General features: G+C 39.8%; 1 protein-coding gene across 4 annotated transcripts in view; it reads right to left on the bottom strand.

Annotated features, from left to right (window-relative positions):
- The window catches only part of THRB (thyroid hormone receptor beta), a 224,619-nt gene that overhangs the window by 104,386 nt on the left and 93,797 nt on the right, over positions 1-26,436 (bottom strand). For all 4 annotated transcript variants that reach the window (XM_083376160.1, XM_083376158.1, XM_083376162.1 and 1 more), the window contains exon 2: positions 16,379-16,416. The gene's annotated coding sequence lies outside the window, so the exon portion shown is untranslated. The remainder of the gene's footprint in view (positions 1-16,378; positions 16,417-26,436) is intronic.

The following is a 26,436-nucleotide window of genomic DNA, read 5'->3' as shown; positions in this document are numbered from 1 at the left end:
CTGAAAGTTTACTTTTACAATAATATGATCTCTCATAGTCTAAAACAAATTTTCATCATCCTACCATAGAAAATAACAACATACTATTTTAAAATCTCCATAAACTGATATTGACAGTTACTACTGAAACAATACTAAAGCTCCACCTAGTGTTGACATTATAATCTTTGGATGTTCTTACACCTTGTGGGTTCATGCTTTTAATTACAGACTTAGACCTTATACAGGTAGTTCTTGTTTAGTAACTACCTTGCACATCAACCATTCAGTTATAAGAATGATGAAAAATAACTTTGAGACTATCTTTTACATATATGACCTTTGCAGGTCCTTAAGCAAAACAAAATAAAAATCTTAAGTAAGATAATAAGCACAGTTGAAATCTCACCTCTTTGTTTAACAAGTGAGCCGCTGGTCCAAAATGTGATAGGTAAATGAGAACGGCCTGTATAAGGTAAGATTAAGAAGTCCCCTGAAAGCTTCTTATAATTTAATTCCAGCTACAAAACGCAGCATAACAAATATTTTTATTTTAAGAGGGAAATAAAATTGGGCTATAGGTGCTTTATTTTTTTAATATAATTTTTATTGAAGATTTTTACATGACTAAAAGATAAACATGAAAACAAAAATAAGAGAAAATTAGGAAAAAGATAAAAGGAAAAGTGTGGAAGACAATATAAAGAAAAAAAGAAAAAAGCAATTTCTGAACTTCTTTACACCAGTTTCAACAAGCTTATTAATCATCTTCCCTCTCTAAGATTTTATTATATAGTTTCACTCTCTCTTATATTCAGCATTTTTGTCAGCAAATACAAAACCACCATGTTATTTTTGCCCATTTTCATCCAAAATTCCTAAAATGATTTCCAGTATTTTATAAAAGTATATTGAAAGAAAAAATCTCCAGGTCCAGTCCTAGCCAGGAATTAAAAAAAAATGGAGACTGCTTTAGGAAACAAGGTTTAGTTTATTGAGTTGCCAGAAACTTCAGTGACATAGCATGTGTTTCTGGGGTGCCTGACAAAATGGAGCTGGGTTTTTATACCTTCTTGGGCTTTGGGGTTTGGAGTTTTTCCTGTTCTGTGCAATGAACTTTGTTCTGGGGTTCAGTATGGCCTTTTTTGTATTCTAAATGTGGTGGGTTAATCTTCCTAAAGGTCACGTTCCTTGGAGTCTTTGTTTTTCTAATCCCATCAGGTCAAACCTTCTCTGGAGCTATGCTAAAGGTATTTGGCTTATAAATAGGTGGCCCACTCTTTCTGAATAGATTACTGAATCTGCATTTCTAAAAGGTGGTTTCTTGAGTTTGTACTTGGGGCAGTTTCTGAGGGCTGGTTTCTAAGATTTTTCTAATATTACTTTGGGGAAATGTAATATTCTGCCTTTTTTAATATTCCCCCCCCAAAAAAAAAAATTTTTTCCTTCTCTAGGAGGGTGGAGCTCCTGACTTTCAACAGGTACTTAGTCTTTCATCCCTAATTAAATTTTGTTACTTCTGCAGATTGATATTTTCACAATCCATTCCTCCATTGTGGGTATTGTCATTATTTCTGTATTTTGTATATAATAGTCTTGCTGCAGATACCATGTACAAAACTAATCTTCTGTTAAGTGTTTTATAATTGATTATCCAGAAGTTGCAATAAAAAAATTCTGGTTTCACCTGACTGTTATTTAAAATTATTTATATCATCATATGTATTTGTATTTAATGTTTGTTTCAGAAGTCTAACATGCATATTAAAATAGATATTCCTATTTTTTACATTTCCATCATTGACTAGAAGCATCTTTATACATCTTAGATAATTTCTCTGGAGTCATGTACCAGCAATATGAAATTAGTAGAAATTATTTCTCAAATTATAAGTAAAAGGTTAATTGCAATGTTTTTAACCACATTCTTTTCTAAAATGAGTTGTATATTCATAGTCCTTTTTATCATGTACTCTTTAAATCATTCTTATTCCATTTCAAACCTCAATAAATGGTGAATAACTTCCTGTTTTGATTAAGCGCAACTCTTTAAATGTAATGAATCTTTGTTACTGAAGCAGAAGCAATCCATATGGCAGAAAATCTTAGATAAGCTACAATCTTTTTTAAAATCCTTATTACTTTAGAAGTAACTCAACATGGCAAACATACATAACACTTCCTCCTCTTTGTATTTTCGCCACAATAACAAATGTGGGGAAATGGGTTGGGCTGAGAGAGTGACTGGCCCAAAGTTATCTGGCTTATTTTCATGCCTAGAGTCCATGCCTAGAATTAGAACTCACATTCTCCTGGTTTCAGTGACAGCATCTTAACTACTATACCAAATTGCTTTGATCGAATAATTCGATCGAATAGTAATTGAATTTCTATATGATAAGCAAGAGATATTTTGGTATTTACCAAAGAATTATTTCAGTTCAATTTATTAAAAAAAACACCAATAAATCATCACACATTAATTCACCACGCCTGAAATTTAATCCCAAATTCAGCATTATTCACTTCCATTTCAAAGAACTTTGGGACTGTCAGAATTTCTGCTGATAATCATGAAGATTTACTGTCCATTTGAAGCTGCCAACTGGACTTGAAGTGAATATTTTTAGCATGTGTTTGTCATGGCCTCCTTTGAGAAATATTGCTCACTGAAAGAAGATAAATCAGGCAATCCCAAAAAATCCTCTGCACCAGAAAATCCAAATCTGGGCACAGATCAGTCCCAATAGGCAAATATTTTGCTCCCAGGACTCTGATCTAGATTCTTAAGCCTAAATATTGACCATCAGTGAGGAGATCAACTATTAGAAAGAAAAAGGCAAACAGAAATCTAATCAAGTACTGATCCTAGGTAGCACTACACATAACTCTATGTTTTAACCTCTGACAGACTTCCCTGATATATTGACTCTTTCCTTAAACCCCAGATCTTTACTCACTAAAAGTCATAGAGCATAGTAAATTTTAAGTCAAAGAACATGATTTAGATTTTCTGTTGGAAAAATATGAAGCTCAAAGGAGACCAGAGATTTTTTTTAATCGCATTTATATTTATTTTATTTATTTATTTTAATTCCATTTATATCCCGCCCTTCTCCGAAGACTCAGGGCGGCTTACAAGCTTAGCAGTAGCCTTCATTCTATGTATATGCCTGCTTATTAGGGCTTTCACACACACACCCCAAGCGGCATTATTACAAAGTCAGCTTATTGCCCCCAACAATCTGGGTCCTCATTTTACCTACCTCGGAAGGATGGAAGGCTGAGTCAACCTTGAGCCTGGTGGGATTGATGCTTGTCTGCTCCTAATTTAGACACAATTCTGATTTTAAAAGGTCTGTACCAAAAAAAGTGGACCTAAGCATACACAGTCAAAATAAAAATTAAAGCTAAGCTATATTTCTAGATTCACACTTTTAATTTAAACCATTCAAAGACAATTTTATTTTATCTTTTAAAAATACAAAAAACAACATTCTTCAGGATAATTAATTGTTCAGTTCTCTTTTCTGCTTTCCTTTATTTTCCTTTTCATTTTTTTTATTAACTTCAACATACTGTACATAATTAAAAGCTTGAATTTCTTTACTGACTCACTCACTCTGAGATGATTTAACCGTTAGAATAAAATATTTTTAAAAAGTCAGAACTGTCGCTTTATTTCTTGTGAATTAAAAAAAATGCAGAGAAGAACTTTCTCTGGAATAACATGGATAGAATCATCATATACAACAGGTTTTCTCCAGGAGTGCTATAATCTTGAATGAATCCTGAGGCAGACTGTATACATCAGCAGCCCAAATATTCAACTGGCAATCCAACACCTGCAACTGCTCCAGGACACACTGACCCTGAGCAGATGAAATCAGGTTTGGATAAAGACAGGCCAGATCCTGTCAGGGAAACCAGCAAGAACATTTTGGCAACTAAGAAATGCTCAGAAAAGGCAGCTTGCATGCCAGGTTGAGAGGAGAGGGCAGCAACAGAGTCACTGAGAGTGAGTGGGTGGCCAAATAAATCTTCTGAATAAATAAATACCTCAAATCAAACCAGGCTAGCACTGGGACTTCTTAAGAACAGCTTTCAGACCCCTGCTTTTCCACTGAAAACCACTTTCCCATTCTGGATGTGTGTGTGTTCCTGTTGTTCTTACTTCTCCATCAATCAGCTCATGGAATTTTCATAGATTTTTTGTCATAAGACAAATCTCATGGCTCTGAATCTGCTCCCATTCTGCTCGCAATAGCCCCCCCAATTAATGTGATTATTCATCTGATTTCCAACTGTAATTAGAAAATTTATCACACACTAATAAGGTAGCATTGCCTGACTGTCCACTTTCTGTCAGCTGCACAGATGAGGAATGTGAGAGAGTGCACTAGGACGATTGTGGGAGAAGATTACATGGGCCTCCTTGTGTGTATAATGATGAATTTGTTCACCATATCCCTTTGTGTTTCTGTGCAAGTATACAGACTACGAAAACGCCATACTTCTCCAACAGCATTGTCATCAGAGGAAAAGTAAAATCAAGAAGCTGTACTCCAATGGATAATGGAAATATAAAATGCTTAAGAGTATCATCATCTTTTCATTTAATGTAATTACACCTTTGCAATGATGATTAATCATTTCTTTAGAATCTCATGTCTCTGTGAACTTTTTTTATGGCTCGAAAAATTCTTTCTACCTGTTTAAACTGCTTCTTTATGCTGACTTTGCTTTTACATGTCACCCACAAAGCAATTCATTGCCAACTTTTAAAGATCAGAACACAAATCAATCCTACCAAAACTGTTTCAAGACAAGAAAGCAATTGAAAATATCAAATGAAAGCAGGTTGAAAGGTAACAAAAATATATTTCTTCTATTTCTGACATAGTAAATATTTGTAATTATTCCATTTACACAAATATATTTACCATTACATTAGTATTATATACTTTGTTGTGTGTATAGTCAGCATTGTTATAGTAGACTAGCAGTATAGTAGATTAGCAGCTGAAATCAAGAAGCCAAAGGTTTGCCAGCCACTTTATCTGCAGTTACTAGCACCCTCTCTGACCACCACCACTAAAAATCAGTTACTTATCTGCCATTTTAAAGTAGAAAACACATGAGAATGGAGTATATATTTTAAAATAGGCTTAACACAGTTGCATAAATAAACTTATTTATTTATTTAAAGCATTTTTACAGATGCCCACCTTATATCAAACTCTGGACAGCTCCCAATCATTTATCCCCATATAGGAACAAATTAGAAAATTTGTTCCTGCTATATGCATGATACAGCTCCATCCATTTTGCATCATTGCTCCAGCTTCTGTAGCCCATTGTGTTCCCAAACAATGTTATATAGGCATATCAGCCATCAAAAGATTGCCCATTCCTACAGGAGTCAGCAAAACCCAGCACTGACTATAATGAACCACACATATTTTAGACATAAAAGTGTGTTTTTATAATACCCAATTTTTGTTTATTGACTGTTTAAGGTTGTATTATCAAATACATTATATCAGTGCTACACATCCACTAAATATAAGAACAACTGTAAATCATACATAGCCCCAGGACTTTCATGTTATGAGATATCTTGGTTGGCATAATTATAAAAGATTTCCATCCTGAAAAATAATCTCCTATGTTTGAAACCATCAATTAATTCTCTATAACATAATTGGAACAAAAAAGGAAAAATGAAATCAAAGCAAGGAAACTGAATGCCAGTGAATTCCACACGGCAGTTTTCTACTCAAGAAGGTGTGGTGCTCATTGCCTGGAGACACTGCTGTTTTTGAGAATTTTTCCTTTATAAAAGTATAGCACTCTTATCATAATTTTTCTTAGATTTTCTTCATATAAACAATACCAGTGATCTTCAATTATATTTTTCCTCTATTAGCTGAAATGGGGCATTGTCTTACCTGAACGTCTTTTCTCCGCATGATGATGGAGAATCCACAAATGGGTTAACTCTGTCTTCCTGCCCAATTAGACTAAGTCTGTCAAATTTGCCACGCCTCTCCTGGGCCAGGATACCTCCCAGTCACGACGAAGGAGAAGCTACTGACAGTCTGACGTGTTGGCTCCCATACCCCTGACATAAGACCTGACGGACACTAAGGGGTGGGTCTGGATTCTCCATCATCATGCTGAGAAAAGGTGTTCAGGTAAGACAACGCCCCTTCTCCAGCATGATAGATGGAGAATCCACAAATGGGACATACCAAAGCTGCCCTGTCCCTATGGGAGAGAATCAGTCTGGGCCTGTGTCCCACCCTGTGGCACTACTTCTTGTAGCACTCTCTGACCGAATGAGGCATCCGTGGAGGCAAACCTATCCAGTTTATAATGACTCACAAAGGGGAAAGGCGAATACCATATTGCCACCTGACAAATGTCCCCAATGGACACCTGTGTCGCCCACGGTGTGGAAGTTGCAGTGCTGCGAGTGGAGTGAGCAGTGATATGACTTGGAACTGACAGTGAATGTGATTGGTACACCCTTGCAATACAAGCCTTGATCCACCTGCCTATAATGGAGGCAGAAACTTTCTGCCCCAAAGTAGAAGGTTCAAAGGAAACAAAAAGGGCTTCCGACTTGAGAAAGGACGCTGTCTGCTTAAAGCAGTGGCGTAAGGCCCTGTGGACATCCAAGGCATGCCATTGATGTTCCAAGTCATGAAATGAATGAGGACAAAAATCTGGCAGAATTATTTCCTGCATCTTGTGAAACAAGGTATTGACTTTTGGAATAAGGAGGGATCCAATTGAAGGACCACCCTGTCATCATGAAAGACACATAAGTCCTCTTTGATAGAGAGAGCTGCCAGTTCAGAAATGCGTCTAGCCGACATGATGGCTATCAAGAGGGCTACTTTTATTGTCAAGAACCGCAGTGTACAAGTTCTGATGGGTTCAAAGGGAGGTGAGGTAAGGGCCTGCAAGACCCACGGCAAATCCCAAGAGGGATACCGGTGAACCATGGGCAGTTTGGTGTTGGTCACTCCCTTGAGAAATGAGCGTACCACAGGATGTTGAGCCAATGGCTCTGAATTGCCACATGTAAGTACCGTGGATAGAGCCGCCACTTGTCTGTGGATAGTATTGGGTACCATACCCTTGTTGAGCCCCTCCAATAAATAGTCCAAAATCCTCGGAATGGTAATAGCCGAAAGATCTAACTGGTTCTTTGCCCACCAGTGACAGAAACTTCTGCAAGTGGAGTCATAGATTCTATTTGTTGTAGGCCGTCTGGGGGCCTGAATCATCAGAATTACGCCCGGCGAATAGGACTCACACATCAGGAGCCACCGTTCAAGTGCCAGGCAGTTAACTGGAGCCACTGGGGTGACAAGAGCTCCCTGGCTGAGTGAAATGCGACCTAGAGGAATCCCCCATGGGGGAGAGATGAAAAAGCTCACGAGGTTGGCAAACCATGGCCGTCTTGGCCAGTGTGATGCAACAAATATCACCTCTGCCCGTTCTTGCAGTATCTTGCAGATGACCACCGGGATCAGAGGGAGAGGCGGGAATGCATATAGCAAGCCCCCAGGCCATGGACTGTGGAGGGCATCCATTCTCTCTGCCCCTGGAGAGGGGAACCGGGAGAAAAACCTTGGAAGCTGGGAGTTCACTGGAGAAGTGAACAAGTCCAGTACCGGATGACCAAACCTCTCCAAAATAAATAAATAAATAAATAAATCTCCCTGAAGAGATTGGGATGCAGGCGCCACTTGGAGTGATCCACTGTTGACCTGCTCAGAAAATCCGCCTGCTGATTTGCCTCTCCCGAGATGTGCTCGGCCCTGAGGGAGAAGAGGTTGGTCTGCCCAGGATCCCAACAACTGGGCCTCAGCCATAAGGGACCTGGAATGGGTACACCCTTGCCAGTTCACATGGGCTTTCGCCACCACACTGTCCGTGAGGACCAGGACATGTTGTCTCACCACCCTGTTGTGGAAGTGGCGTAGGGCCAGATGTATGGCTCTGAACTCCAACCAGTTTACGTCGTGCTTCAGGTCTGACCGGGACCACTGGCCCTGAGCCAACTGTGACCTTAGGTGCGCTCCCCAGTCGAACGAACTGGCATCTGTAGTTAGGGTGAGCTGAACGGGTTCCTTGAATAATGAGCCTCTGGCTACCGCTGGGGAGGTCCACCACTGGAGGGATCTTAGGGTCTGAGATGGAACCCTTACCCTTTGGTAGGAGGAGCTGGTGCCCAGTCTCTGAAATGGGAGCAAAAACCATTGCAGGTTCCTGGAGTGTAGTATGGCCCATGGCACTATTGCCATGCAGGAAACCATCTTCCCTAACAATTGGGAGAAAATGGCCAGCGTAACTACATGCTCCCTTTGGACCTGGAGGACCAGGGCTCGGATGCTGTCCTGACATTCCCGAGATAGATAGACTGTATAGTTTTGTGTCTATGACCGCGCCCAGGTGAAGAAGGTGGGTTGAGGGAACTGTCTGGCTCTTTTGAAAGTTCACTGAGAACCCGTGGTCTTGGAGGGTCTTGATAAACAAGGCCAGGTCCGATTGAGCCGTCTGAACAGAAAGGGACTGGATGAGGATGTCATTCAGGTAGCACTGAATGCGTACTGGAACTGACCTCAAATGTGCGACCAGCGTTGCCAAAATCTTTGTAAATACTTTTGGAGCCGACGAGAGGCCGAACAGTAAGGCTCTGTATTGATGATGGTGGTTTGTGTAACAGAACCTGAGGAACGTCTGGTGGTCGGGAAGGATGGGGATGTGGAGGTATGCTTCTGTGAGGTTGATAGATGTCAGGAAGTCTCCCCTCCTGATGCTGGCCATGATGGACGGTAGCATTTGCATCTTGAATTTCTTGTATGCAAGATAAGAGTTCAGCCCCTTTAGGTCGAGAATTGCCCTCCATCCTCCCAAAGCCTTTGGAACGATGGATGGAATAGAACCCCCTTCCTAGCTGTCCAGCTGGTATTGGTTGTATGGCCCTTATTTCAAAGAGGTGCCGAATAGCCTCTGTCATGAGAGCCCTCCTGACTAGATTTTTTGACAGTGGACAAGAAATGAAGCGCTCTGGGGGGTTGGATATAAATTCTAGAGATAGGCCGCACCTGATTGTGTTGAGGACCCAGGAGTCTGTAGTGGTGGTCTCCCATTTCTGAGCAAAGAGAGTCAATCTGCCACCAATTGGGGGGCCTCCCTGAAGTCATTTGGATCTTCTGAAGGGATGGCCCCCCATGCCTCGAAAGGGCCATTTGGCCTGAAATTGCGGGCCTGGGTCTGTCTCTGGTCCCAGATCGGTCAACTTGATGGTCTGACCTGGGAGGGAAGGAGCAGGAGGGCGGAGCAAACTCCGATCCTGACCCTGATCGGAAAGACTGTCTATGGGCATATGGGGTAGGCTGTCTATCTGCCCGTCTAAGGAGGTGAGACATCACTTTACATTTGTCCTTGTTTTCCACCAAATAAAGTGTCAAGGCCTCTCCAAACAGCTGACCACCACAGTACAGGGCAGCCAAGCGCCACTTGGATTTAACATCCACTCACCAGTCTTTGAGCCTGCGAGGAGTGACATTGGAGGCTATGGCTCAAGACAAGAATCTGGCAGCGTCCAGCATCCACCATGTACTCCGAAGCAGCCACTAACTTGCCTAAATCCTGGGGCTGGTGGATGGATCAGGTTGGGCAACCTGGTCAGGATCAATCTTAGCAGTAGCACTGGCCTTATGGAGCAATGATTTGAAGAGCGCTGGATTGAATAGGCCCACAAAGGGAGGAGGGTCTGGAGCAAGATCCTCATCCTCCGAGAGCGGCAGGTCCATTGGGTCGCACTCCTCAGAGAACGATACTCTGCTGCAAGGAGACCGGGTAGAAGAAATAAGATCGGAAAAGTCTGGAGCTCCCGATGGGGAGAGACAAGACGGGGTCATTGAGGCCACCGAATTGGGTCCAGACCTTTGTTGGTGTGTTGCTCCTGATGGCCATAATACCAGTTGAAAGCACCTTTGGTGCACTGGACAGGTCTACTGTGGTGGCAAGATCACTCAGTGATAATGACCAGCTCACACGTAGCTCACTTAGTGGTGGCAAGATCAGCTCAGTGATAATGGCCAGCTCACTAGTCCTAGTTGGTGGCGGCAAGGCCAAGAATGGCATGGCCAGCAAACATTGTCTGTTGGAGTGGACGAGGAAACACCTAGGCTGGGTCCTAGGGCTATAACTGTTGCCTCCTGTAATTGACCATCCATTTCTGAAAGGCTTGTCCAGAGAATGTAAGTAGGAAGGCGAGGTAAAGGTGATTGGACTTGATGTTATAGGAACAGCCAGAACTGGTGGCCACTGTAACCTCAAATGTGTGGCCTGAGATATTATCACTCTATGGCCTTGATGCCATGGTCAAAAGAAGAGCTCTGCTCCCAGAGCCTTCTGCAGTGGCTGGAAGAAAAGAAGTATAAAAGAACCCCTGCACCTGCTTTACCTATGAAGTCAAGCAGTGGGTGGCAATAAGCTTTAATTCCTCTAGCTCAAAGAAGAGTGCACTCCATGCCCCTGCGGCTGGCAGAGACAGGCCGCACCTGGAGCAATAGTGGTGCCTAAAGTGGGGGCCGCTACTGAGGAAAACTCTCAGGAGGGTTAGGCTGACAATAGGGAGACCGGTAAGGAAAGCAGTTACAGGCACGCTTGAATGGCAGCAGAGGATTTCCAGAGAAAACTTCCCCATGCAACTTCCAAAATGGCACCCTCAACGAGAGCGTCGCGATAAGGGACGGAGGCCTGGGGCTTCCTGGAGACTGCAGAGTAAGCAGGGCACCTTTACCCAGTATGGCACTGCGCTGATCTCAGCGCAGCTAGAGAGATGAAGAAGGAATGTAGGCCGAGGCCTGTGGAGAGGGCCTTCCGCAGTGGCTGGGAAGCCAAATGCTTCCTGGAGTTTGAAGCTCCAAAGGGACAGGAAAATCCGCTGAGCGGTTAGGAGCTGCGCTGATCCCAGTACAGCTAGAGAGATGAAGAAGGAATGTAGGCCGAGGCCTGTGAAGAGGGCCTTCTGCAGTGGCTGGGAAGCCAAATGCTTCCTGGAGTTTGAAACTCCAAAGGGAGAAGAAAATCTGCTGAGCAGTTAGGAGCTGTGCTGATCCCAGCGCAGAGAGGAAAATGGAGAATTCACAAATGGAAAGAACCATACAACCTGCTCAATGAATTCAGTCTGCAAACTGGGAGCCAAAATTATCACATCTATTCTGGGCACAGACTAAGTCATGACTGGGAGGTATCCTGGCCCAGGAGAGGCGTGGAAAATTTGACAGACTTAGTCTAATTGGGCAGGAAGACAGAGTTAACCCATTCATGGATTCTCCATCTATCATGCTGGAGAACTGAAATGTCCTGCTCACAACCAGACAATTAAAACATTTTTCACCTTAACTTATATGGAATTAGCCCTTACTTCATTTAGCTCAGAAGTATGTCTATAGATTATTTATAATTTTTAGCAGGAACTTTGTAAGCATACCTGAAGGGCAAGGCTAGAGCATATGTCATTCTATTATTGTAGCTGTTAAATAGTGGGTTCTTTGGTGCAGGAATGAAGACACGGAACTGAGTACAGGGTAACTCATCATTTATTTCGTGCAGAAACTGTACTGGGGAAATGGCTGCAACTAGCCGCAATATATAGTCTAGCCCCTAGGCGGCAGCCAATAGGTTTGAATCAACCATTGCCGCCTGGAGATAGCCAATTGCAGCAAAGGAGATTTGTAGTCTGGGTTGCTGGAGAGCTGTTAGCTGCTCCAGCAACCCACGTGGTATTCCTCAAGAGCCCAGTACATAACAGTAGCATGGTCAGTAATAGTACTCATTCTGTTTTTCCCAATCATTATTTCATTTTGATCCTGTTTCTCCCTTTGTTTGCAAACTATACAATACATGTGTGATTTCCTAATATATCCATTTTTGCATTTTTGTATTTTATTTTCATAGTTTAAGCTTATTAATATAATACATTTTGTGTATTTTTCCTGAAGATGTATATTTTATGTTCAATTTTTGAATTAGGAACTTCAGTGACAAATTTCTAAAATGTATGGATTTAAAAACCCAACTCCGTGTTACTTAAAAAAAAAGAAATGTGAATTACGTATACTTACAGATCAGTACCCACAAATTTGTATGTACAGTAGTAGTAAACAATAAAGTCAAGCATGTCAAAAGCAAACAACAAACTAAAACATTATAGCTTAGTGTCATTTTAGGTCTCTAGACAGGTCTCTAGATAGTACCCCTGAAATCTGTTCATATTTGCCGTCACTAGATTTCCTCCTCCCTAGATCTTACATCACACATCAATCATACTTTTCTCCCCAATCTATATAAATCCACTTTCCTGCAACTACCTCATCCTCAATTTAAGTTAACTAGAAACCAACACATCAGGGAGTTACCAATGCATACTTTTTCCCATAGCTAGGAAATCCTGAATTAATGCCATAACTAGATTTTTCCCAAAAATATGAAGGCAAGGTTCCACTTAGTTGGGAATGAGCACTACAGAAACTTTAAAATGATTATAAATCTGAACTTTTTGCTTAAATGTCACGTTTTACTTTCTGAGGATACTGTGCGCTTCAAAGTTACTTTCTTCTATTTGCTGTTCCTAATTTTCCACCATCATTATTTGATTATTAAATTATATACTGGTATATACTTAATCCCCTTCATGGATTACTGCCTTGTCGTGGCGAAGGGGCTTGCGTAATTCAATGAAGCTATGAGCTATGCTGTGTAGGGCCACCCAAGACGGACAGGTCATAGCCGAGAGTTTTGACAAAATGTGATCCACTGGAGAAGGAAATGGCAACCCACTCCAGTATCTTTGCCATGAAAACCCTATGGACAGTACCAAAAGGCAAAACGATATGACGCTGGAAGATGAGCCACTCAGGTCGGAAGGCATCCAATATGCTACTGGGGAAGAGCAGAGGGCTAGTACTAGTAGTGCCAGAAAGAATGAAGCGACTGGGCCAAAGCCGAAAGGACGCTCAGCTGTGGATGTGTCTGGTGGTGAAAGGAAAGTCCGATGCTGTAAAGATTTTTTCTCCATAGGAACCTGGAATGTAAGATCCATGAATCAAGGAAAGCTGGACGTGGTCAAACAAGAGATGACAAGACTGAACATCGACATCTTAGGCATCAGCGAACTAAAATGGACAGGAATGGGTGAATTTAATTCAGATGACCATCAGGTATACTACTGCGGGCAAGAATCCCTCAGAAGAAATGGAGTAGCCTTCATAGTCAATAAAAGAGTAGGAAAAGCAATACTGGGATACAATCCTCAAAATGACAGAATGATCTCAGTTCGAATCCAAGGCAAACCATTCAATATCACAGTAGTCCAAGTCTATGCCCCAGCCACCAGTGCTGAAGAGGATGAAATTGACCGGTTCTATGAAGCCCTACAGCACCTTATAGAACTAACACCAAAAAATGATGTCCTTATCATCATGGGGGATTGGAATGCTAAAGTAGGAAGCCAAAAGATAACTGGAATAACAGGCAAGTTTGGCCTTGGAGTACAAAATGAAGCAGGGCACAGGCTCACAGAATTTTGTCAAGAGAATACGATGGTCATAGCAAACACTCTTTTCCAACAACCCAAGAGACGGCTCTACACATGGACATCACCAGACGGTCAACACAGAAATCAGATTGACTATATGCTCTGCAGCCAAAGATGGAGAAGCTCTATACAGTCAGTAAAAACAAGACCAGGAGCTGACTGTGGCTCAGACCATGAGCTTCTCCTTGCAAAGTTTAGGCTTAAACTGAAGAAAGTAGGGAAAAGCACTAGGCCACTCAGGTATGAATTAAATCATATCCCTGTTGAATATACGGTAGAGGTGACAAATAGATTTAAGGAATTAGATCTGATAGACAGAGTGCCTGAAGAACTATGGACAGAGGTTCGCGACATTGTACAACAGGTAGCAACCAAAACCATCCCAAAGAAAAAGAAATGCAAGAAAGCAAAATGGCTGTCTGAGGAAGCTTTGCAAATAGCTGAGGAAAGGAGGGAAGCGAAAGGCAAGGGAAAAAAAGAAAGATACGCCCAATTGAATGCAGAATTCCAGAGAATAGCTAGAAGAGATAAGAATGCCTTCTTAAATGAACAGTGCAAAGAAATAGAAGAAAACAATAGAATAGGGAGGACCAGAGATCTTTTCAAGAAAATTGGAGAGATGAAGGGAACGTTTAATGCAAAAATGGGCATGATAAAGGACCAAAATGGCAGGGACCTAACAGAGGCAGAAGAGATTAAGAACAGGTGGCAAAATTACACAGATGAACTATACAAGAATGAGCTTAATGTCCTAGATAATCACAATGAGGTGGTCACTGACCTCGAGCCAGACATCCTAGAATGTGAAGTGAAGTGGGCCTTAGAAAAGTTGAGCAACAACAAAGCTAGTGGAGGTGACAGTATTCCAGCTGAGCTATTCAAAATCTTAAAAGACAATGCAGTAAAAGTGCTACACTCAATTTGCCAGCAAATTTGGAAAACTCAACAGTGACCACAGGATTGGAAAATATCAGTTTACATTCCAATTCCAAAGAAAGGCAGTGCCAAAGAATGTTCAAACTATCGCACCATTGCACTCATTTCTCATGCTAGCAAAGTCATGCTTAAAATCCTACAAGCTAGACTTCAGCAGTATGTGGATCGAGAACTACCAGAAGTACAGGCAGGATTTCGAAGAGGCAGAGGAACTAGAGATCAAATTGCCAACATACGCTGGATCATGGAGAAAGCTAGAGAGTTCCAGAAAAACATATACTTCTGCTTCATTGACTATGCTAAAGCCTTTGATGGTGTGGATGATAACAAACTTTGGCAAGTCCTTGAAGAGATGGGAGTACCAGACCATCTTATTTGTCTCTTGAGAAACCTATATGCAGGTCAAGAAGCAACAGTGAGAACTGGACACGGAACCACTGATTGGTTCAAAATTGGGAAAGGAGTCCGGCAAGGCTGTATACTTTCACCCTGCCTATTTAACTTATATGCAGAGCACATCATGAGAAAGGCAGGGCTAGATGAATCAAAAGTTGGAATTAAGATTGCCGGAAGAAATATCAACAACCTAAGATACGCAGATGATACCACTCTAATGGCAGAAAGTGAAGAAGAACTAAAGAGCCTCTTGTTGCGGGTGAAGAAGGAGAGTGCAAAACTTGGGTTGAAACTTAACATTAAGAAAACCAAGATCATGGCATCCAGCCCTCTCAATTCCTGGCAAATAGATGGGGAAGAAATGGAGATAGTGACAGATTTTATTTTCCTGGGCTCCAGCATCACTGCAGATGGAGACTGTAGCCAAGAAATTAAGACGCTTGCTCCTGGGGAGGAAAGCCATGACAAATCTAGACAGCACACTAAAAAGCAGAGACATCACCCTGTCAACAAAAGTGCGTATAGTCAAGGCTATGGTCTTCCCAGTTGCAATGTATGGCAGTGAAAGTTGGACCATAAGAAAGGCTGAGCGCCAAAGAATTGAGGCCTTTGAACTATGGTGCTGGAGAAGACTCCTGCGAGTCCCTTGGACTGCAAGGCGATCAAACCGGTCAGTCCTAGAGGAGATCAATCCTGACTGCTCTTTAGAAGGCCAGATCCTGAAGCTAAAACTCAAATACTTTGGCCACCTAATGAGAAGGAAGGACTCACTGGAGAAGAGCCTAATGCTGGGAAAGATCGAGGGCAATAGAAGAAGGGGACGACAGAGAATAAGGTGGCTGGATGGAGTCACTGAAGCAGTAGGCGTGAGCTTAAATGGACTCCAGAAGATGGTAGAGGACAGGAAGGCCTGGAGGAATGTTGTCCATAGGGTCGCGATGGGTCGGACATGACTTCGCAGCTAACAACAACAACAACAACAACAACATATACTTAATAAAGAGACAGAAAATGTAATGCTGTGTGACACAACCTGTTTCCCCCACTGAGCCATGGAGTTGAAATCCAGTTAGAAGCAAATTCAATTTTTCTACAGTCAAAAGAAAACATGAATATATTGAAATTATTTTAATAACTGATAATGTATTATATGAGCCTTATTTTCTCCAGCTGTCCCAAAGCATTGCTTTCAATTACACTAGAGTCTACAGATTTATTTTTAAAAGCATTTTTCACCCATGTTTGAATAAATATGTTTCAAACTATACATTTTCTCTATTAATAGAAAACTTTCCCAATCTTGAGTTATTTCAATGGGTTGAGTTGCAATTTGCACATTTGAGCTGAGAACTATAGTGAACACATATATTCTGACTACAACATGTGAATTCCCAGGGTGGAAATGGCTGTGCTATAATTTATTTTATTGTCACTTACTTGGATTAGAAAGTTGAAGCAGAAGAACTGCTTGCATACTGTGGAGAAAGAGAAAAAAGCCAGTGTTTAATGATATATTTAGATACATATAAAACAAACTTGCAGCAACTACCTTACAACATTTTAATACCCTTCAGTGTAAGATAACTACCTGCATTGTTGCCTTTAAATCTGAATGTTGCTAAAGGACACAAATAATAGTTTTGGTTAGTTTTGTTTTTAAACCAACAACTACTTTTAGAAAAAAGATCAGTCACTTGCTCTGTGTCAACAAGTTTGCATTCTCATTCAGCTTTTGACTACAATTTGCTTTGGAAACACATAAACAGATCTTATCAACATACAGTTCATATAGAAGTAGTACATATGTAGTGGAAGTCTACTATCTTAATAAATTGAGAAAATGAAGGTTCCATATTGATCAATAAGCATTTAAAAGCATGATAAAATGCTTAGAAGATGGATGTAATCATATCCAAATATCTGATTTCAGTCCTTGACACTGCAGTATCTATAGCCAACAGAAGAAAAATTAGTAATCCTGGGCAATAAAAAGAATATTTGCTTTTGTATCCAATATGGCAATAAAAAGAAAGTATGCATAGTTCTGTTTCTTTTTTTAAAGCAATCACTTATATTATAATGTACTCTTAAAGTTGCTTGGTTCACACACTGCAATAGGCCAGAGTTTGCTGAATAAGGGATAACTGTCTGAATTCACACATTGTACCAAATTATACCAAATAAATCACAGCCTACAAGGCTCAGTGACCAAGTTCACATAACCCACCAAAGGAAAAACATTTTATGACTTATTATAATATAAGTATCAAGGCAGAATGTTAATCAGAAATACACAATATTTTAAGTTATAGTTATTTGTCAAGTATGTCATTAACTAACAGTCTGGATAAGCAGCGAAACATTTCAGACCAAGAAAGAAAAGTCTAGTTGCCATGGCTGAACTTCCAGACGAGACTACCTGACAACTGAGAATTTTCATCGACTTTTGCATTGTATTTGTATCTTTCCAATTTGAACCATATAAAAAACATAAAATAAATAAATAAAATGCTTTATTATTATTACGGTACCTCAAATAGTGTACAAGGACTAAAGCAAAAATGATTTTAAAAGAACAAAAACTAACTGAATGAATATAATACAATAGCATTCTAAAAATAATAAATCAATTTCTGCATATAACAATATCCTACAAGAGCTAATAATATCATAACTCTAGCAGGAGTTTAAAGTAGCATCATTTGCAATATCTGAACTGTTTATCTAATACAAGTTCTGGTTCATATCCTGAAGTCAAGATAAATTTAAAAAAGAAAAAGTGATAGGTTGCTAAAAAGTATATGGACATAAATAAATATATTAGTTCAATAATACTCTGAATGATATTTCATTAAATTTTCTACAAAAAATATTTCAAATAACCCTGAGTTCATAATGTAAGCACTGATTTAAATAGAAATAATGAAATGCTAAGGATAGAGAATTAGATCAAAATTTAATCATATCTATCCAATAGTAGTAGATTAATTGCTACTACCCATTTTACAAACTAAACTCAAATTGCATATATGTAAATATGAAATCTATAGGCACTTTTGTCAATAACACAGAATTTACAATATACCACATAATACTAGCACAAAACATTCTTGCTATTGTTACTTCAACATGCATTATAATCTCCCTTCAGCAATTATCACCTAAAACTTTGATAACTTTCACCTTTTTCCTTCCCAACAAAGATTGAACTAGCTTTTATCTCTTCCTCTAGCCTGGAAGAAGTCACTGATACAAACATTAGGTCTGATTCTTGCTTTAGACCTAAAGCAAAGAGAAACTGTTTTTTGTCTTAAGGCTGCTTTGTAAAATGGTAGAGCATTCAATCTAAAAAATGCTCCAGATGAAGAATATTACATTAGGGAAGATGTTGTCCATTTTACTAAACTAATTAGTTGCCAGACAAGATAAATGGGAAGTATTTCAGATATTTCAATGAAGTTGAAGTTCAATGAAGATCATGAAAATTTAAAATCTGCACCAACTTTTTATAAAAATGCAGTGACCTATACAGAATTTTGTAGACAACATAAAGTAGGGGCATAACAGACAATACCAGTCAGTATAGATTTGGTGAGTGCATTTCTAACATAATCATTATTGTTACAAGAAATGTTTTAGCTGGAAGAGCTTTAAGCAGTTAAAAAAATCATTAATCACAGTTATCACAGTTATCTTTGCTATTCCTATGTCTTCCTTTCATAGAGAATTTCAATAGCCATATTGAGTAGCTGCTTACTACTGCTAACAGCCTCTAGCACTTGCTCTACTTGCTCCACTCCTAGCTGAATCAACAATTGTACTCAGCTCTTGTTTCTTTCTCTGCAATATATGAATATGTAATGGTAAAGCGGCAGAATGGATCATTATGAGCAATAATAGGAATTGTTACAAAGGCCTAGAAGAGTAAAGCACTGTGCTCTAGCATTGTTGCTGAAGGATGTAAAGCAGGCATGTTGTCATGAGCACTTCCTGCCCAATGTCCACAGTCCAGTAACTGTTATCACTGCTGTTCCACTGACTAGGCCAGACTCTTCTTTCTCACCTGCAAAGAGCTGCAAAAAAGACAAAAAATATGCAGCTCACTGTTCTGGCCCTCTGCCATTACCCAATATCAGATGGTTCTTGCTGTTATTAAGCTCAGCAACAGCAGATTAGACATTTTGTGTCTTCTTTTTCATTTGCTATGATTGGAAAGGCAAAAATAGGCAGAGAAGAGTAAACATTATTTGTGAAAGTGTACCCACATATAAAAGTGCATCTGACATTATATATTTAAATTTTTAAACAATTTGTGATAAGAGTCCCTTACCCAAAACACTTGGTTAAACTAGGTTTACTGATAGTAGTAGAGAGTAACAAAGTTGGCCTTGATAGAAATGTGCTAGTTCCTGGGCAAAGAGGGCAGAAAGATTTTTTTAAAAACTCTATGAAACAAGAAAATATTCTGAAGTGGATCAGACAGACATTTTCCTGTGATTCGCTGGGTATAAGAAGGGTGTGTGTGTGTGGGGGGGGGGAAGTACAGCACAAACAAACTATAAGGTTCTGTTATTTTAACCACTTTCAATAAAAGCACTTTTCTTCTTCCTGCAAAGTCAGCTTCCTGATTTGGTGGATATAAATATAAATCTTTCTCTTTCAACAAAGATTGACCATCTAGCCCAGGGGTAGGCAACCTTGGCTCTTTTATGACTCGTGGACTTCAACTCTTAACTGCTAAGCTTGTAAGCCGCCCTGAGTCTTCGGAGAAGGGCGGGATATAAATGGAATTAAAATAAAAATAAAAATAAAACTCCCAGAATTCCTGAGCCAGCTGTGCTGGCTCAGGAATTCTGGGAGTTGAAGTCCACGAATCATAAAAGAGCCAAGGTTGCCTACCCCTGATCTAGACTTTGCTAGTGGAGATGCCTTCCAATCCGCAGGGAACCCTACCATCTGCTAAGCACCTTGCTGCAACATTGTTGTAACACCAACACAGGCAGATTTCTAAATGATGCATTTGCCATAATGCCATGATGCAATTAACACTATAGCTGGGAAAGAATTTACATCGCTAAGCATCAGCACAACAGCCTGCAGCATAACTTGAATTTCTGTGTTCTCAGAGACTTTATCCGAGTGATCAGGGGGAGATGAAAACCAATTCCTAAACTTCATGACTCAGCATGATCTGTTTATAGTGAATTAGCTAGTAGAGTTTCTCACAGATTGCACCAAGGTGACTTTTGGGTTGAGTGCTGCAGAGAAAGAAAGATCAGAAAGGGATGAAGAAACACAGTCTAGGGAGTAGCAGGAAGGTGTGGGGATTGTAGATAACCACTTGTACAGTTGCATTATAGGACCTATTTAATGATCTTGAGGGGCTTGTGATGTAGGAAGTAATAGTAAATTTGCAGTTTGCTCCCATCACCCTGATCCAGAATTTTCTGTGCACATGGGTAAAGTTTAAGGTTAGTGTTAGGAAAGAGTCTGTTGTTATACCAAATTTCAACAAAGGCGGTTCTTGTCTTTCTGTGGAGTTGATTTCCTAATCTAACCTAACTAGCAGGACCGATACAGGGGCCTCACTTAATATCTAAATTTTGCTATCTGAATTTAATATTTAAATTTAATACAAAGGTATCTATATTTGGGATCAAAGGATAGGATTAAAGACAAGAGAACTGCCTGCTCCTAAAGTGGTTGCCACAGTATATAGATTAATGATAAAACATGTTTACCAGAAAGCAAACAGATTGTTTTGTTCCCACCACTCTTGACAACTTCAGCTTCCAATACAGATAGTCCTTACTTTACAGTCATTTATTCATTTGAACCATTTGAAGTTACAACAGCACTGAACAAATGGTGGTTATCTTCAGAGTTCTAACCATCCCAACAGCCTTAATGATGTGATCATGATCTGGACACTTGGCCACCGGTTTGCACTTATGACTGGTTTCAATGCCCCACAATCGCATGATTGCTATTTGCAATCTTCCCTGATGGCTTTCGACAATCAAAGTCAATGAGAAAGTTGGAACTTGCAATCACATGAGGTCTTTGCTTAATGACCTGTGTGGCCTTCCTGGCAGAGAAGGTCACAAACTGCAGATCACAAATTGCTGGGGAAGTCTTCCCCCATGCACCTTGTCCAGCCCCTCTGTAGTCGCACAACATCAGCTCTTTATGTATCCCTCAGGTCCTCATAGATCCTCTGTAACCGACACCTATCTTGTAACCCTTCACACCCTTGCCCCCTCTCCTCAATCTACGTCACACCTCTTGCACAGCTTTTGCACACCCTCTCCAACCTGTGCCTCATGCACATGCTTTCTGACCTCCACCTACTTGGCAGCAATCACTTACCTGCCTGCTGGCCTAGGACTTACAACTTCCTGCCAACTTCCCCACTGATTTTAACTGCGGGAAGCCAACAGGTTGTTGCTTCTAAGGACTTTAAGATTACATTAATGATGGCAACTGGGACTGCAGGAATTGTTGTAGCTAAACTATGCAGTTGCATTTTATGCCCACATCACATAGCAATGAAGTTCCAATCCCAATTGTCACCATAAGTCAAGGACTACCTGTAACTGTTTTCTGGACAGACGGATGCATTTCCAACAAAGCACTGGGCATCTTTATTTTCCAAAAACGGTCATGTAGATTTTGTGATATTTGCTGTTGTTGTTGTTAGTTGCAAAGTCGTGTCCGACCCATCGTGACCCTATGGACAACGTTCCTCCAGGCCTTCCTGTCCTCTACCATCTTCTGGAGTCCATTTAAGCTCACGCCTACTGCTTCAGTGACTCCATCCAGCCACCTCATTCTCTGTCATCCCTTTCTTCTCTTGCCTTCAATCTTTCCCAGCATTAGGCTCTTCTCCAGTGAGTCCTTCCTTCTCATTTGTCATATAGAAAGGGCTTAATTCTAGTGAAAGAAATTTAGCTTAGCAGCATGCCAATTTTTTCCCATGATTAATTTTTTGCCCTAGTTGTTGCAAACAAAAAATAAAAATGATAATCAGATAGCATAGGCAGCTCACAAATATAGGCAATTGCCCTGAGGCATGTTGTGTATCTTTTTTAGATGCAGTACACATTGACAAAATACAACATCAAAAGTTTGAAACAATAACAGAATACTTTTTTAACAATCTGACATCACAGCTTAAAATGTAATTTCCTCTCTTATCTGAATAGCCCTTAGAATCTAAAACTATCATTTTTGCTTGGATTTAAATAATATAATTTAAACATTTATAAATATTTGAATATGTAAAATAAGGAAGTACTGATTAAGCCATGGCTTATGGTTGTGTATATTATTGTGAAAGATAATACCTTGTGGTTTAATTTTTATTTGGTTGAACTATTAAGTTGGAATATAATTATTCTGAAGTATTAATTGGCTTTTGTAGCAAGTTCTATCAAAAAGTCTTATACAGAATATTGAATTGATGTGTGACCTTCCTTACAGATATACTGTACAGGAATACAGGTAGTCCTCAGTTTATAGTGGCAATTGGGACTAGGATTTCTGTTGCTAAGCAATGATGTTGTAAAGTGCAATATCACATAACTACATCACTTAGTGATAGAAATCCAGAAAGTCCTAGCTGGCATCATAACCGAATTGGGATTTCCATTGGAAATCCTAGTAAGTAATGTGGAGCATTGCAGGGAGTGGGGCAGGTCTTGGGAGGCCTAGTGCAGACTGCACGCAAGTTGGTCGAAGGAGGTTGCTCGATAGGGAACATGGGTTGACACAAGAACAGGAAGGCTAAAGGAAGGGGTGCAGGTAGGTGCAACTGCAGGGAGACTGACATTATACAATATACGGTACAGGGCACAATATGGTGTGGAGGAAGGCTAAAGAGGGGAGACTTTCAAGAACAACTTGTCACTTTCCCTTCAAGTTGCTCTATTAGCTTTGCTTGGCAGGGAAGGTAGTAAATGGCAATCAACATTGAAACTGTTATAAAGGCAAGCTGGTTACCAAGCACTCAAATTATAATTGCATGACCATAATGGTGTTGTGATGGCTAGAATTTTGAGGACCAGTTATAACAGGGGTGTCAAACTCCTGGCCCACAGGCAGGACACGTCATCCAGAAGCTGCCTCCACCCCACTCCTGGCAATGGCAAAACCATTCCTGATATGTTGCGGAATGTCACATGACGTTGTGAGTTTGACATGTCTGAGTTAAAAGTACCACTTGTCCGGCATTATTGCAAGTTTAAACAGTCATTGAATGAGTGGTCAGTAAGTGAATATGACCTGCAGTAAGAACCTAAGTTGGAATTAAGATTGCCGGAAAAAAATATCAACAGCCTAAGATATACAGATGATACCACTCTAATGGCAGAAAGTGAAGAAGAACTAAAGAGCCTCTTGTTGTGGGTGAAGAAGGAGAGTGCAAAACTTGGGTTGAAACTTAACATTAAGAAAACCAAGATCATGGCATCTGGCCCTCTCAATTCCTGGCAAATAGATGGGGAAGAAATGGAGGTAGTGACAGATTTTATTTTTCTGGGCTCCAACATCACTGCAGATGGAGACTGTAGCCAAGAAATTAAAAGACGCTTGCTCCTGGGGAGGAAAGCCATGACAAATCTAGACAGCACACTAAAAAGCAGAGACATCACCCTGTCAACAAAAGTGCGTATAGTCAAGACAATGGTCTTCCCAGTTGCAATGTATGGCAGTGAAAGCTGGACCATAAGAAAGGCCGAGCGCCAAAGAATTGAGACCTTTGAGCTATGGTGCTGGAGAAGACTCCTGCGAGTCCCTTGGACTGCAAGGTGATCAAACCGGTCAGTCCTAGAGGAGATCAACCCTGACTGCTCTTTAGAAGGCCAGATCCTGAAGCTAAAACTCAAATACTTTGGCCACCTAATGAGAAAGAAGGACTCACTGGAGAAGAGCCTAATGCTGGGAAAGATTGAGGGCAATAGAAGAAGGGGACGACAGAGAATGAGGTGGCTGGATGGAGTCACTGAAGCAGTAGGTGTGAGCTTAAATGGACTGCAGAATATGATAGAGGACAGGAAGGCCTGGAGGAACATTGTCTATAGGGTCGTGATGGGTCAGACACGACTTTGCAGCTAACAACAACAACAACAACATTTTCACAAAGTGTCTTTTAAGAACTAAGTAAGTTAAGAATAAATTATTTACCCTATCTGAACTTGAAAAACTAATATTTTGTCAAAACTATAAAAATGAAACTGACATTCCTTCCCATGTACATGTGAGGTGGAAGAGGGAGGAGATATAAGAAAAAAAATCTCAGGAATGTATTTTCCACACCTTATCAAAATCAGCTTAGAATTAACTAATTACATTATTTTCCATTTCTCCTTAACAGGAGTGTAGAAACTACTACTTAAAAATGTGGAAGCATTTATAACACTCACTCCCCCCCCACACACACACAAACACTTTTCATAAGAAACTAAACCAAACAAATAAAAAAGATTTAAAAGGTGTACAAGTCTCTTATTTACTGTTTGGTAAATGGTCTACTGGCATGCCCAAGTGCACTAAGCATAGGCTTCCAGTATTTCCTACTTTAAATACTTTTGGTAGGTTGTTCTTAATCCAGAACACAGTGTTCTTGCTAGAATCCAAAACATACTTTGATGGGGGAAAGGAGGAAAGCAGGCAGGGAAATAAAGATCCCCCTTTTTTTGCTTTTGTTGTTCCAAAACCTCTGGTTGTGAAAAAGTTTGACTTCATACATACATATGTAGCCAAAATCTTATCACAACATTTTATTAATTTCAAGAACCCTGTATTTGTGGGTTTTTAATATGTGGGCTACTTATTTTCTTTTCTATATTTCCACTATTTGCACAAACATGTTGAGCATGATCATGATCATGTATTTACAGCACTTTAAAAAAAAAACCTAGAGGAGTGATTTATGCATGTTGATTTCATTAACACTGAAGGATATTTCACTCACATACACAAACACTCACACACAGGTAACTATGCAACAGGAAAAGAACACGCAAACATCCCAAAGAACAAGTCTTTTGTGGATATTTTTACTTAGCAAAAACAAAAAATAAGAAAAAAGAACCCCTACAAATTTGGCTTACAGTATTTCTGAACATTTTCATATTTCTGCTTAATGAAAAAAGTAAACTGTCAATTTTGCACTAAACCATGGGGTGGGGGGGGGAGAGAGGGGAAACCCTGGCAACCAGTTTGAAAACCCAGCTTTAGATGATATAGCAGCTTTGATTTTACCATCAGTATTCAAATGGAAGAAACCTCGTAAACAAAATATAACACAATACTGATTATTTAAGAATATTTTCCTTTACATTTTATTTTAGCTGAGTTCAAATTCTGGAAAATAAGGCTCCACAGTTTCCAAGCAATGGAGAATCAATCAAAAATCCCACTACCATTTTATAGGTATTATAATGTTTAAATAATTATAATTTAACTCATAACAAAATCAGTCCATCAATAAACAGAAAAATATTTATGCTTTACTTTCTTTTTGGTTCAATTGCTCAGGTAGAGGGACAAGGATTGTTAGCTAGACAAACATTCAGTTAATTAATATGCACCATGTAATTTCAACTGAAAAAGTGGGGGAAGGGCAGAGGGGAGGAAAGAAGGAAAATAGCAACTTGTGTCAGACAGCTCCTTTGTTTCCTCTCTAGGTCAATGTTTTTCAAACTTGGCAATTTTAAAAATGTATGAACTTCAACTCCCAGAATTCCCTAGATGGTATGTTTCCTGGGGAATTCTGGGAGTTAAAAGTTCACATATCTTAAAGTAGCCAAATTAGAAAAAGACTGATCTCCAGTGTGGGAGGTGGGTGAGTAGAAAAAGAATCAGAAGGATTAAAAATGGAAGACAATGTGGTCTAGATTCCTTGTAACATTATGAAATTGAGGAGACCTAACAATTAAAGTGTGGTCTAGATGTATACATTTAAGCTTAGAATCAACAATATTCGCCATTAATGAATATTTACAGCACAGTTGAGGCAGAATAGACCCAAATAAACTGTAATGAATGCCCTATGATAACTTCAACAAGTTTGAGAATCACAATGAACAACAATATGCATCCACATTATTTAAATCCACTTTGCTGTACCAAAAGGAACACTTGTAGGAAAATGGCTCTGTTTAAATGAGCTGGGCCATTTAGGAACCAGAAACATATACCTTGCTCTTTAAATAGAGATTTAAATGTATTCTAACATGTACCGCTGTTCTCCTAAACCCTTGGATAAGAATACAATAATGATAGTGTTATTTAGACAAAATTTTGTTCGACTCATCATTGCCATGTATCAACAAGTCATCTAAAACTACCTCAGGCTATTTCTGAAATGTGATTTAGTAAGCAACTGGCAGATATTTGTCTCAAATAATAGGAACTATTCCAACTGATGCAGGATTTTTTTTTCTTTTGAGAAACATTCCACTGTTATATAAAAAAGCTCAGTCTCTCTTTCA

The sequence above is a fragment of the Vipera ursinii genome (assembly GCF_947247035.1).
Source record: "Vipera ursinii genome assembly, chromosome: Z".
Lineage (NCBI taxonomy): Eukaryota > Metazoa > Chordata > Lepidosauria > Squamata > Viperidae > Vipera > Vipera ursinii.
The sequence above is the reverse complement of the archived record's forward strand: the minus strand, read 5'-3'. Positions and strand labels throughout refer to the sequence as shown.